The 12,407-nt window shown below is 50.6% G+C and overlaps 1 protein-coding gene and 1 long non-coding RNA gene across 3 annotated transcripts in view; one reads left to right on the top strand and one right to left on the bottom strand.

Annotated features, from left to right (window-relative positions):
- ABR (ABR activator of RhoGEF and GTPase) overlaps positions 1-12,407 on the bottom strand; it is a 188,416-nt gene that overhangs the window by 146,190 nt on the left and 29,819 nt on the right. The window contains exon 1 of one of the 2 annotated variants that reach the window (XM_070478812.1): positions 2,435-2,744. The exons of the other annotated variant lie outside the window; for it this stretch is intronic. The gene's annotated coding sequence lies outside the window, so the exon portion shown is untranslated. Of the gene's footprint in view, positions 1-2,434; positions 2,745-12,407 lie in introns of those variants that run through there. 2 annotated transcript variants of the gene reach the window in all.
- On the top strand, positions 3,777-12,047 carry LOC139039036 (uncharacterized). The gene is made up of 2 exons (XR_011492166.1): positions 3,777-4,285; positions 11,371-12,047. It is a non-coding gene; the product is annotated as an uncharacterized lncRNA (long non-coding RNA).

Raw genomic sequence — 12,407 nt, 5'->3', positions numbered from 1 at the left:
GTCAGCACCCATCACACCTCGTCCTCCAAGCCTGCACTAACCATGTGCTGCCTCGTCCTCTGGGTGAGCACACTCCACCTTCCCAGCCCTCCCTCTGGCCTGTGTACTCAGCCTGTCCTTGGCTCCTCACCCCGCACAGCAAGCGGCTGCGCCTGCCTCATCAGCAGATTTAAGGGGGATTTAAGGGTTGGTTGGGCTTCCTTGGTGGCTCAGAGGATAAAGAATCAGCCTGCAATGCAGGAGACCTGGGTTCAATCCCTAGGTCGGGAAGATCCTCTGGAGACGTGAATGGCTACCCACTCCAATATTCTTGCCTGGTGAATCCCATGGGCAGAGGAGCCTGGTGGGCTACAGTCCATGAGGTCTCAAAGAATCAGATATGACTGGAGCGACTAACACTTTCACTTTGAAGGGTTGGTTGCCAGGAGCGCCGGGCTGATGATGTGGGCCAAAAGGGAAGAAAACATATCCCATCTGAGGTCAGCAGTCTTGCCATTACATAACCCCCAGGGTTTGCTACTCCCCACCTCTCCATTATCCAGCTCTTGCCTCTACCACCCACTTGGCCTGGATGGGAAAAAGGGCACCATGCTTAGAACCAAAACTAGGTATTTCCACTTTTCTTCCCCCCTCACTGTTAGCAACCCAGCTCCACTGGGAACAATAGGAAGGCCTGGGAGTTCCTGTGGGGGTCACTGGTGATGAAGAGGATGTCTTTGCACCTCTCCCCCCTCTGAGGTCTGCAGGCAGCACCAGGGTGTGCAGGTAGGATATGCAGTGGTCGGAGTGGGGTGGGGGTGGTCTCCACATTCAAATTAAAAACAAAAAGGATGACCTATACACAAAATCTCATTTGTACCCTCCCTTTAAAAGCTGGGACGAGGGACTTCCCTGATGGTCCAATGGCTGGGACTCTGGGCTTCCAATGCAGGGGGCAAGGGTTTGACTCCTGGTCGGGGAAATAGGATCACCCATGGCTGTGCAGCACAGCAAAAAAAAAGCCAAAACCTGGGACTGCATATTTTTTCACTGCACCTTGCCCAGGGGATGAATGAGGCTCAGGTAGACCTCCAAGGCAGTCGTACCTACACCATGCCCCTGGATCAGTTTTCTGCCAAAAGCCCAATAGACTGGCATTCAATAATACATGCTGAATAAATAAAACTACTGACAGCTAACTTTGATCGAGTGCTTCTAAAGTGCCAGGCACTGCTCCATGTGCTTCACATAGACTACCTCCCTCAGTCTTCATAATAAGCCAATGAGATCAGCACTACCATTCTCTCCATTCCTTCCCATAGAAACAGGAAGCTATGCTATTGGCCAGCTAGGAAATGAACTGAGATTCTGAATCTAGAGTCCACATGGGTAATCTCTGTGTTAGGCTGCAATGAGTGACTAAAAATGAATTAACAGAGGCAAGTTAAACTCAGGGAGGAAGAAATCAGAGCTACAGGAGGAATGTAACTCCAGAACCCCCCACAGCCACCAGTGATGAAGCAAAATGAGAACTGGTTTCCAGAGAAAACCACATGTCCTCCGTCAGGGCAGATGATCTTGGAGACAAGCTGGCTGCAATCAATCCAGTGACAATTTCCTGAACTCCAGTCCCAGCCAAACCCCACTGCTTCTATGCTTCAGGCCAGTCTCGAGCCTTACCAGCCTCAGTTTTCCCATCCTTAGGTGGGCACCCACAGGGATGCCCCTCAGGCTTCCTATCTGCCCAGTAGCCCCCGGGATAGCCTGTTTCTGGTTCTTTGCTCCATTTCCTTTAAGCTCAACATAGCAAAGCAGTGCTTACTCTTCTAAGATTCACCCTTAGCCCTTGGGCCTGGAGAGAAGAAAATTCCCCAGGCCTCTCCTGGGTCACCTCTAAGTGGGCAGGTCTGGCTTAACAGTTCTGTCCTCTGCCCTCTTCCTCCCCATCTCTTCTGAGCCTCCTCGCTCTTCCAGGAGGCAGTGAGATCTACAGGGAGCATGGATTTACTGAAAGCCCTCCCCGCTTCTTCGTTTTCTCTTCCAAAGTTTATCTCAGCTTGAGTCATGGGAAAGATGTAAGAGTCATGGCAAGATGTAAACTAGAAAATTCCATTCACCTTCTTGTTACCTCCCTCGGTACCATGGCCCAGAGAAGCCTGGTGACATCCAGGTCCCTGCAGTGGTGAGGCTCCCCCCACGTCCCCCCACCTTTCCTGGGAGCTGAGTTGAAGCCCCACTCCCATGGCTAGGGCCACAGTGAGTCCAGCATCGTGGGAACAGCATACTAGGCAAAGCTGCAATTTCTGGAGGGTCTCGGGCCAAGTTCTAGCTAAAGTGGCCCTCACCCGACATGTCTCGGCTTGTTCCACCCAGGGGTCAACACAGAGGTTTCTGAGCGCGGATCCAAGGGATCAACAGTAGGGTCTGGTGCCCACCCCCTTCCTAAATGACTTACCACAGCGTCCCCATCAGCATTTGGAAATAGGCAGGCAGAAGAGAGAAGAGAAGGATCCTCCAAGTCCCCAGAACCCAGAGACAAAGTTCAACGGCTCCAACCTTATCAGCCCCAAGTGAAGCAGAGGCAAGTCCATCTGGGGCCAGAGCTCACAGGCTGGCCCTCTGCCCTCTCGTGGCCACTATTCTCCTGAAGCTGGCTGTGCTTCTTGCTGTCTCGGCCAGAGTTCTGCAGATGACTCTCAGCCCTGCACTGTTCTGCCAGGAGCTCTGACGCCACCAGCCAGGCTGGCCCCCGTCCCTGTGAGGTCCAGGGAGGGGCTTCAGGGGCTGAGGGCAGATTGTCAAGGAGACCAGCTCCAAGAGATGGCGGCTCAACATTCGAGAAAGTGAGGACAAAGGAGCATCAGAGCCTAGCCAGTGCGTTTCAGGATTACCGTTATAGTTCGCGGTGTGTGGCCCTGTCTCTTTAAGGGCCAGGCCTCTTTAAGATGAGTTCCCTCTGCAGTCTCCCCTGCCACCAGTGGTCCTGCGGCAGACAACGGGGGCTCTTGGGCGCCATCTGGTGGTCCAACGGAGCAGCGCCTCAGCCAGCAGACTGTCCTGCCACCCTGGACACCGTCCAGCCAAGAGGCCTGGAAATGTCTGCAATAAAATCTCAGCTTCATCCACTGGATTTTTCACAGGGCTGTTAGGTTACCACTGTGAGAAAATAGGCTATATAAATCAGGGGGAGCTCCATTTGGGGCCAGGAGACAGCAGGAGCCCCCATGAGTGGCCTGGGAAGAAAAACCATCCCACTGGACAAAAGCTTCATTAAGATATTTGGACATGCGGGGACTTATCCAGTCTCTCTGTCAGCCATCTGCAGGACATAGGCAAAGCTGTATGTATCCTGTCCCCATAAACATTGGACTTAGTAGTTCTCAATTAGAGGTAAAGAATCTGCCTGCCAATGCAGGAGATGCAAGAGATGCAGGTTCGATCCCTGGGTTGGGAGGATCCCCTGGAGAAGGAATGACAACCCACTCCAGTATTCTTGCCTGGGAAACCCCATGGACAGAGGAGCCTAGAGCGCTACGGTCGATGGGGTCACAAAGAGGTTGGACACAACTGAGCACACACACGCCACGCCACGCCCCACCAGGAGGTATTTGAAAATGTGGAGGAGCATTATAAAGCCAGGGATATTGAGATGTCCTGCAATATGCAGAACCGTCCCAAAGAATGTCTATCCCCAGACAGCAACAGTGTTAAGGACACTATGTGGTTAGGAGGAACAGAGGCTTTTGGAAACTTGCTAAGGTTCCTTAGCAAGCTCATACCCACCCTGTTATTTTCCCCATCTTTCTGCCTTTGGTGTCCTCCCTACACTTTACCTTTATGATGTCAGAGGTGGAGAGAGGGACTGATCTGGCCCAGGCCACCTTCACCAGGGATGCCACAGTCCCTGGCTGTCCCACCCCAAAACCAGGCACACACCTGCCCCAAGTGTGCGTTGGGTCATCATGCCCCTTGGATGGGAAAGGCAGACTGGCTGGCAGCCTGACTCAGACCGCTGGGAACCAGCAGATGGATTCTGAGAAGAGATTACAGAGGATCAGCCGCTCCTTCCCTCAAGGGAACACCCTGCTTCCTTCCCCCATGGGTGATGCAACCTAGTCCAGCCCACTGTCTCTAAACTGTCCCATGACATCCATGTTTTACACAAGGCACTTTCAGGTGCTGATCATGAAACCTGGTGAGTCCTAGTTTCTCCTTCCCCCAAGTTTACTGCTGCCTGTCCTGGACCGATCAGCTTAGTCTCACAGTCTAATGCCAGCGGCTGACATGAGAAACCAACGCCCATGACGTAAGTTCTAAGGAAGAGAGTAGAAAAAAGAAATGAAACGCTGTCTGCTGTGGTGAGTAGAAGCCCCACAGTGGTCACATCTGAGCTGGGTCTGCTGGTCTGAGAAGTCGCAGGCTAGTGAGGCTGACATCATAGCTAGAACGATCAGTTGGAGGAAACAGTTTTCCAGCATCCCCCAGCAGCTCGAGAACACTTCCCATTGCTGTCAGAAGGAAAAAGCCACAGCCCTGTAGTGGCACACAAGGTTTTGTGGCCTGGCCCCTCACCTCCTCTCAGCTTCATCTGTCACGCTCTCCTCCTGGGCTCTTTTGCTTTCTCAGAACTTTTGTACAGGATGGCATCTCTGGTCAAAATGTTCCACCCGACTCAGCCTGGGTATCTCCTACTGTTCCCTCTAGTCTTTTTACATTTTTAAAAATGTTTTGGCTGCACTGAGTCCTCCCTGTGGTGTGTGGGCTCTTCGCTAGGAAGCTCTCCCTAACTATCAGTCCAGAGAGCCCTGCATTTCTGATTACTCAGTGCTCTTGTAAATCACCTAATACCTATCTCTTCTGTTAGACTGAGAGTTCTGACAAAGTAGGAACCTCATCCCTCTTGTTCACACTGTACACTTGGCACCTTGAAATAGTGGTTTCGATGAATGAATCAGTAAATGAATGAATGAATGAATGGCCAAATACGTTCTTGGTCACAAAGACCCTAAAATGAGTGAATACAGAAGCTTCAGCCAACCCAGCTCCACCAACTGAAAAAGAACTGTTAGGGCCACTTGGAACATCATGTTGAGAATAGAATGGTCATGTTCTCCGGAAAGACTCAGACAAACAACAGGATCCTAGAGTAGGATTTGGGGCAGGAGCATTGCTGTTCCAGTTAATTCTCTAACTGCTCACATGAAATCCCAACTAAAAACTCCCCAGTGCCCAGGGCTCCCTGGCTCAGCAGCCACAACTGGATGCTGCACTCTTTTTCACCCAATCAGACACCAACACGGAAATGGGATAGAAGCTGAGAAATGGTTCAGCCCACTAAGGGAACTTTGGTCTCCATTCTCAGAGTCTTTCTCCTGAACCTGCCCCCAATTTGCATTTAATTTTTTTTTTTTTTTTTTTTTTTTTTTTTTTTTTTTTTTTTTTTTTTTTTTTTTTTTTTTTTTTTTTTTTTTTTTTTTTTTTTTTTTTTTTTTTTTTTTTTTTTTTTTTTTTTTTTTTTCCCCTCCAACCCGGTGGCTCAGTGGTAAAGAATCTGCCTGCAGTGCAGGAGGCACAGGAGATGTGAGTTCGATCCCTGGGTTGGGAAGATTCCCTGGACAGAAGCCATGGCAACTCACTCCAATATTCTTGCTGGGAAAATCCCATGGACAGAGGAGCCTGTCCCCCAAAGACTACAGTCCATGGGGTCACCGAAGAGTCAGACATGACTGAAGTGACTGAACATGCACACGCACACCTGGACAGATGGGAAATCTTGCTTTCAACCCCGTGATGGGAGAAGGATGATGGAAGCTGATTCTGGACACCCTGTCCTCCCAAGGACCTAGCCTGAGAGCTTCTGTAGGCTGCCTGATGGATGGACAGACAGACAGAGGGACAGGGCTTGGGCAGACCCTCTGAGGCTGCTGCACGCACTGAGCCAAGGTGACCACTGAGCAGGCCTGAGAGCCTTGGAGGGCAATACGCCAGACTCAGCCGGTCTGCTAGCACCTGCGAAAAAGGGAAGCAGGTTTCCTTTCATTTTCTCTTCAGCAAAACACAGGGACAAATACGACACCCAATTATCTGTCCAGATCTGACTTGTTGGGCCTGAGGTCTATGATGGTCCAGAAAATCACCCTAGGCCACTGGGGTCAGTAATCCAGATGGTTAGTCCTGTAAACTACCAGCCCAGCTCCTCACCCACTGCTTCATAAAGATGTTCTGGCATAGTTAATACTTTCCGTGTATTTCTCTCCCCTGAAATGAAAGGAAAGGACCTGATGGGAGGAGGCAGGGGTTGACAATAAAGGACAGAAGAATCGTAATAACAGTGCCAGCAATAACACTGACATGGTGTTCACTGTGGCATGGTTGATCTAAGGGCTGCATGTTTTAAGGCCCTGGATTATCACAGTAACATCAACACTCTACTCCCTCTTCCCAACAGAAGTCCACTAAACCTGCTGTGTGACCTTAGGGGACATTCTTTCCCTCCCTGGGCCTTGGTTTCCTCACCATGACATGCATGGGTGAAGGTGGCCCAGTCTATGATTCTTTGAAAGACAGTAACCAGAAAATAGCTGAGAAGAGAAAGGAAAGCTTTCTTTCCTATGCCTCAGTGGCCCAAGACTTCAGGAAGTTCCATGGGTTTTGAGGGCTGGAAAACTTGAAATTCATTACCCCATTGAATATTCCCTGAACCCCATATAAAGAAGATTGGGTTCTTTTGTCCAGGATGCTTCTGACAGTGGATTTGAGATGTGCCCAGAAGTCACCAAGAGGCAAGGCAGCAGCTGCTGGGCCCAGAGAGTGGTCTGGACAGTGTGTTATGGAGGGAAGGGAAAGTCACCCCTTGGAACTGAGTTGATGACTAAACGCTCCTTGAAGGAAGTGCCATTTGAACCCTGGGCCTGGAAGAACATCTCATATTTCGCTGGCAAAAAATGGTGGGGTGTGGAGACAGGGCATTCTGGAGGGAAGGAAAGCATAAGTGATTACACAGAGACAAAAAGGGGGTGAGGAGGGGACCAGATGGATGACTGAGAAGGTTCTTTTGGGAACTAGCGGAATATATCGCTAATCTAACGTGTGACCTCAGCATGAATCAGGGACACGACAGAATCTGCAGCTTCTCTTAGGCCTGTCCTTATAGAGAAGCCTGTCTGGGATACCTCCTCCCCTCTGCAGTGCCCACAAAGGCCCAGGACCACCTCCCCTCCCTGTGAGTTTGGGGGCAGAGACATCCATTCCTGAAAGCCCTTTAGGCATCGTGTCCCTGACTTCACCAGTATTTATGTTCCGGGCACTGTGTTGAGCACATGACTCTTACTCTTTTCTTTCCAGCTTTACTGAGATGTAATTGACAAATGGCATTGTGTAAGTTTAGGTGTAATGTACTTGATATAAGTATGCATTGTGAAATGATGACTGCAACAAGGTTAGGTAACACGTTTACCATCACACAGTTACTTCTTATGCGTGTGTAGTGAGACCATTTAAGATCTACTCTGAGAACTTTTAAAAATTCTTTCTTTCTTTCTTTGGCTGCATCGGGTCTCAGTTGTGGTGTGCAGGATCTTTAGCTGCGGCATGTGGGATCCAGTTCCCTGACCAGGGATCAAACCCAGGGCCCCCTGCATTGGGAGCTTGGAGCCCTAACCACTGGACCACCAGGGAAGTCCCTCTGAGAACATTTCAAGAATTCAGTATAGTATTATTGACTAGAGTCACCATGTTGTACATTAGGTCCCCAGAACTCATTCATCTTATAACTGAAAGTTCGTACCCTTTAACCAACATCTCCCCATTTCCGCCATCCTCCAGGCCCTGCTCACCACCATTCTGCTTTTTGTTTTTATGTCACTCTGACCATAGATACTTGACACTTCAATGTGGCCGACATAATCATCGCCCCTACTTTGTAGAAGAGACTCAAAAGTCTAGTAAGTGGTAGAACCAACTTCACACTCAGGTGTGACTGGGGGCAGAGTCCAAGCTCTCAATAGCTTTCATGGACTGAATGTTTGTGCATCCCCCCAAATGCAGAGGTTGAAGCCCTACTCCTCAATGTGAAGGTATCTGAAGGTCTTTGAGAGGTAATTAGGTTTGGATGAGGTCATGAGGGTGGGGGCCCTGTGATGGGACTGCTATTACCCTTAGAGGAAGAAGAGAGGGGGACTTCCCTGGTGGTCCGGTGGTTAAGAATCCACCTGCCAATGCAGGGGGCACGGGTTCGATCCCTGGTCCAGGAAGATCCCACATACCATGGAGCGTCTAAGCCCATGAGCCGCAACTTCTGAAGCCCACGGGCTCTAGTGCCTGTACACTGCAACTGGAGAAAGCCCGCTCACAGCAATGAAGACCTAGCACAACCAAGAAAACAAACAAACAAAGAAATAAACAAAGGGACTTCCCCAGCGGTCCAGTGGTTAAGACTTCATGCTTCCAATGCAGGGGGTGTGGATTCAATCCCTGGTAGGGGAACTAGATCCCACATGCTGCAGGGCATGACCCCTCCCCTCAAAAAAAGAAAGAAATACCCTAAAAAAAGAAGAGACCAGAGGTCTCTCTCTGACATGTGGACACACAGCAAGAAGGCAGCGACCAGGAAGAGATTCCTCATCTCACCAAGAACTCGATCATGCTGGCACCTTGATCTTGGACTGCCCTGCCTCCAGAACTGGGAGAAAGCAACTCCTGTTGTTTAAGCCACTCAGCTTATAGTATTTTGTTACAGCAGCCTGAGCTAAGGCACCCACCACATAACTGTGTCTGTCCACCAGTCCTGATGCTGCAGAAGGCATCTTAGCCTTCTGACATCACAAGATTCTTCACTGGCAAGGGAGTCAAGTTCCCCGGGCATACCAGGCAGCTTTTTCACATGATGCTAACATGGATTTATCTGCAGAGCTCTGAGAGCTATTCTCCAGACAAAAAAAGGAGGACACAAAGGGACTTCCCTGGAGGTCTAGTGATTAAGACTCTGTGCTTCCCCAGCAGGGGGCACGTGTTTGATCCCTGGTTGGGGAGCTAAGATCCTGCATGCCACCTGGCACAGACCACCCCCATCCCCAAAAGAAGCCCCAGAGAAAACACAAAGATGTGTTTCCATCCTCTTTCTCCTCAACTGAAGTCTGATAAGCTCTAGGGTCTTTCAATTACTCCTTAGTCATGAGGCCTGTACCTGGAACGTCCCTGGGGGTAAGAGTACTTTGCAATACATTAGGAGGCAAACATGGCAACCGCCTCCAGTATTCTTGTCTGGAGACTCGCCATGGACAGTGGAGCCTGGTGGGCTACAGTCCACGGGGTTGCAAAGAGTCAGACACAATTATGCGACGGAGCAATGACAACAAGTCTCAGGGATATGTCTCTCACATGAGCAGCCCCCAGCCGTGCCTGGCTCAGGTTCAGCCAAGTATTGTAAGGAGCATTTTAAGGACAATTAACCTTTGAGGAACCTCTCAGTGGAAAGAAGGAGAAAACTGCGGTATCAGCTCTATATCCTATGCTATCCAGATTTTCAGGTCTTCACTGTCCTGGCCCTGAAGAAGAAAGATCAGTACGCTCAAAATTTTTCTCGAAATTTCTTTGTCCTCTGAACAGAGATAGACGTCTGTGGGAAGATAACACCACCCAGTGAGGGAAAAGAGATTCACTTTCCTAGGGAAGGACCCTGTACTTCTGAGAAACCTTCCCACAGAACCTCAAAAAGTAAAGACTCTGAGGAATTTCAGTTCCCCCTGCAGTGTCACCTGGCCAGAAGCACTGTTCAGAGCTGTGTTCGTGTGTGCTCAGTTGCTTCAGTCGTGTCCCAAGTCTTTGAGACCCCAAAGACTGTTGCCCGCCAGACTCCTCTGCCCATGGGATTCTCCAGGCAAGAATCCTGGAGTGGGTTGCTATCCCCTCCTCCAGGGGATCTTCCCAACCCAGAGATCGAACCCGTGTTTCTTATGTTTCCAGCATTGGCAGGCGGGTTCTTCACCACTAGCGTCACCTGGGACGCCCCTTCAGTGCTGCAGGGGTTGGCAAGTCTTTGAGACATCACTCCTACAAAGGCAGCCCCCAGCTCTAACTGGCCCAGGCTCAGCTGCGAATTAGTATTATTTTTTCTAGTATTTTTTTATTTGGCTCCACGGGGTCTTAGTTGCGGCATGTGGGCTCTAGTTCCCTGACTAGGGATCGAACCCAGGTCCTCCTGCATTGGGAGTGTGGAGTCTTACCCACTCAGCTGAGTGTTAGTAAGAGGAACTTACTCTTTTCCAGAGCCACTGGGAAACAGGGCCTGATCGCAAGCTCTGGATGGAGAGGGCGAGGACAGGGAGCTGCAGCAGCCTGGGCTTCCTGCTGAACGATCTCAGCTGTCTGCCCCTGCGCATCGCTTCCGTGGTGGGCCCCATACCCAATGTCTAGTCTGACGGGTGGGAGACAGGAAGACGCCCTCCCTGTGCCTCCTCACCCCTCCGGAGTCTCAAGCTCTGGAGATGTCCTTAGATATTAGCTATGACTCGGATTAAACGTGGCTCCTCCCCCTAACCCTGCTCTCATGGCCCGGAGTCTTTTAGACAGCTCATTGCCCAATCCCCTCCATGCCCCACTGAGTTCTTTCCCAGGTTCCTATTTCTACCTGATTACGCAAGTTTCTTTCCTCCAAGAAGCCACATGCTTGTTACATGGAGGTGCCTGTAGGTCACCAGCAGACAGATGGGGGGTGCTGGGAACAGTCCCCTTTCTGGATCCCAGAGCCTTCAGGGGTGGCTCCCCACTCCTGGAAGCCAGTGTCCCAGGAGACCTGGGACCACCCAGGAGAGAGAGTGCAGCCCCAAATGATGTCTTGACTGGGTTTTCAGTTTCCCGAGACAGCAGTCTCTTTGGCAGAAGGCCCCTGCCCATGGGCTGTATGCCAGGCAGTCCCAAGCAGAAGACAGTAGCGGCCACTCTTTACGGTCCAGGAAGGACATGGAGCCTCTTAGCACCAGCTGGACGTGGCTCCAGGCCCTCTCTGCCCTTCAGGTCCCCAGCTCTTCAGGCAAATGCACAGTTGGAGCAAAGCTGCTGAGACAGGAGGCTTTGGGGCTGGGTGGCTAGGACCTCCACACAGGAGGCTAGTTCTCTGGGTACCCTTAGGGAGGCTGGTGCTTCCCAGGTGGCGTTAGTAGTAAAGAATCCTCCTGCCAAGGCAGGAGATGCAAGAGACGTGGGTTCAATCCCTGGGTCAGGAAGACCCCATGGAGGAGGGCATGGCAACCCACTCCAGTATTCTTGCCTGGAGAATCCCATGGACAGAGAAGCCCTGGTAGTCTCCATGGGGTCGCAAGGAGTCTGAGCTGGCTTTTTTCTGAAGGTAAGAGGGATGCTTTTGCAAAAAGACACCCTATTTGCCTCCCACAGCAACTAACCACAGATGAGGAAGCAGCCACAGAGAACCCTGGTGGGGCTCCTAGCTCCCAGGGCCACACATGGCGCTGTACACGCCAGCAGGCCATGTTTCCTTCCAGGCGCACAAGGCGCTCCAACTTACTGCAAGACCATGAACGCTAACAGCATGACATGTGGGCAGCATTTCTGCTGACTTCTAACGTAGCTTTCAGGACCAAAAACGGAAGAGATTCTGCCTTGTCTGGGAGAACACAGCCCGGGCCACTAACAGCAGCTGACCGTCCACCTGGTTTGCCTAATCTTGCCAGCAAAGGAGCCTGGTCCCAAGGACGAGACACTCCTTTCGCAAGCCTGTTCTTCCCAGGGAGCTGGTGAAGGTGAGGAAGCTTCTGTCGGGGAGTGGTCAGGGTCACAGATAGCTTGTTTTGGAACACAAGCTGGCTGGGATGAATGGGGAAACAGGAACCAGGCTGAGGGCCTGCTGTGAAGAACACCCAAGCTGTTCCTCTCAGAAGCCACGCTGCAATTAGCACCCTGTCATTTGCTCATTTGTATGCGTTTCACATGTCATCAGAGACCTCAGAGAAGGTGTGAAGTGTATAGGCAGTTGGCTTTTTTTTTTTAACTGTACGTTTATACAATTTGCTTTTCCTGTTGTGAAATTAATAAAGTCACGATTTAAAAAAAAATTTAGACAGTAAAAGAGTAAAATGTGATCTGTGAATGTACCATCCCGTTAGCAATTTTCAGCCCCTGCTGGTACGTGCACAAAGGGGTCTTTTTTTGAACAAAAATTAGAGTACAGTTACTTTACAACGCTGTGTTAGTTTCTGTACGACATGAATCAGCTATATGTAGATGTATATCCCCTCCGTCTTGAGCCTCCCTCCCAGCCCTCATTCCCTCCCTCCAGGTCACCACAGAGGACCAAGATTAGCTCCGTGTGCTACACAGAGGTTCCGCCTAGCTATCTATTTCACACCTGGTAGTGTATACATTGAGGCTTCCTAGGTGGTGCTAGTGGTAAAGAACCAGCTTGCCAATGCAGA

Source organism: Odocoileus virginianus, chromosome 17 (assembly GCF_023699985.2).
Source record: "Odocoileus virginianus isolate 20LAN1187 ecotype Illinois chromosome 17, Ovbor_1.2, whole genome shotgun sequence".
NCBI classification, from domain to species: domain Eukaryota; kingdom Metazoa; phylum Chordata; class Mammalia; order Artiodactyla; family Cervidae; genus Odocoileus; species Odocoileus virginianus.
This window is presented reverse-complemented; position numbering and strand designations above follow the sequence as displayed.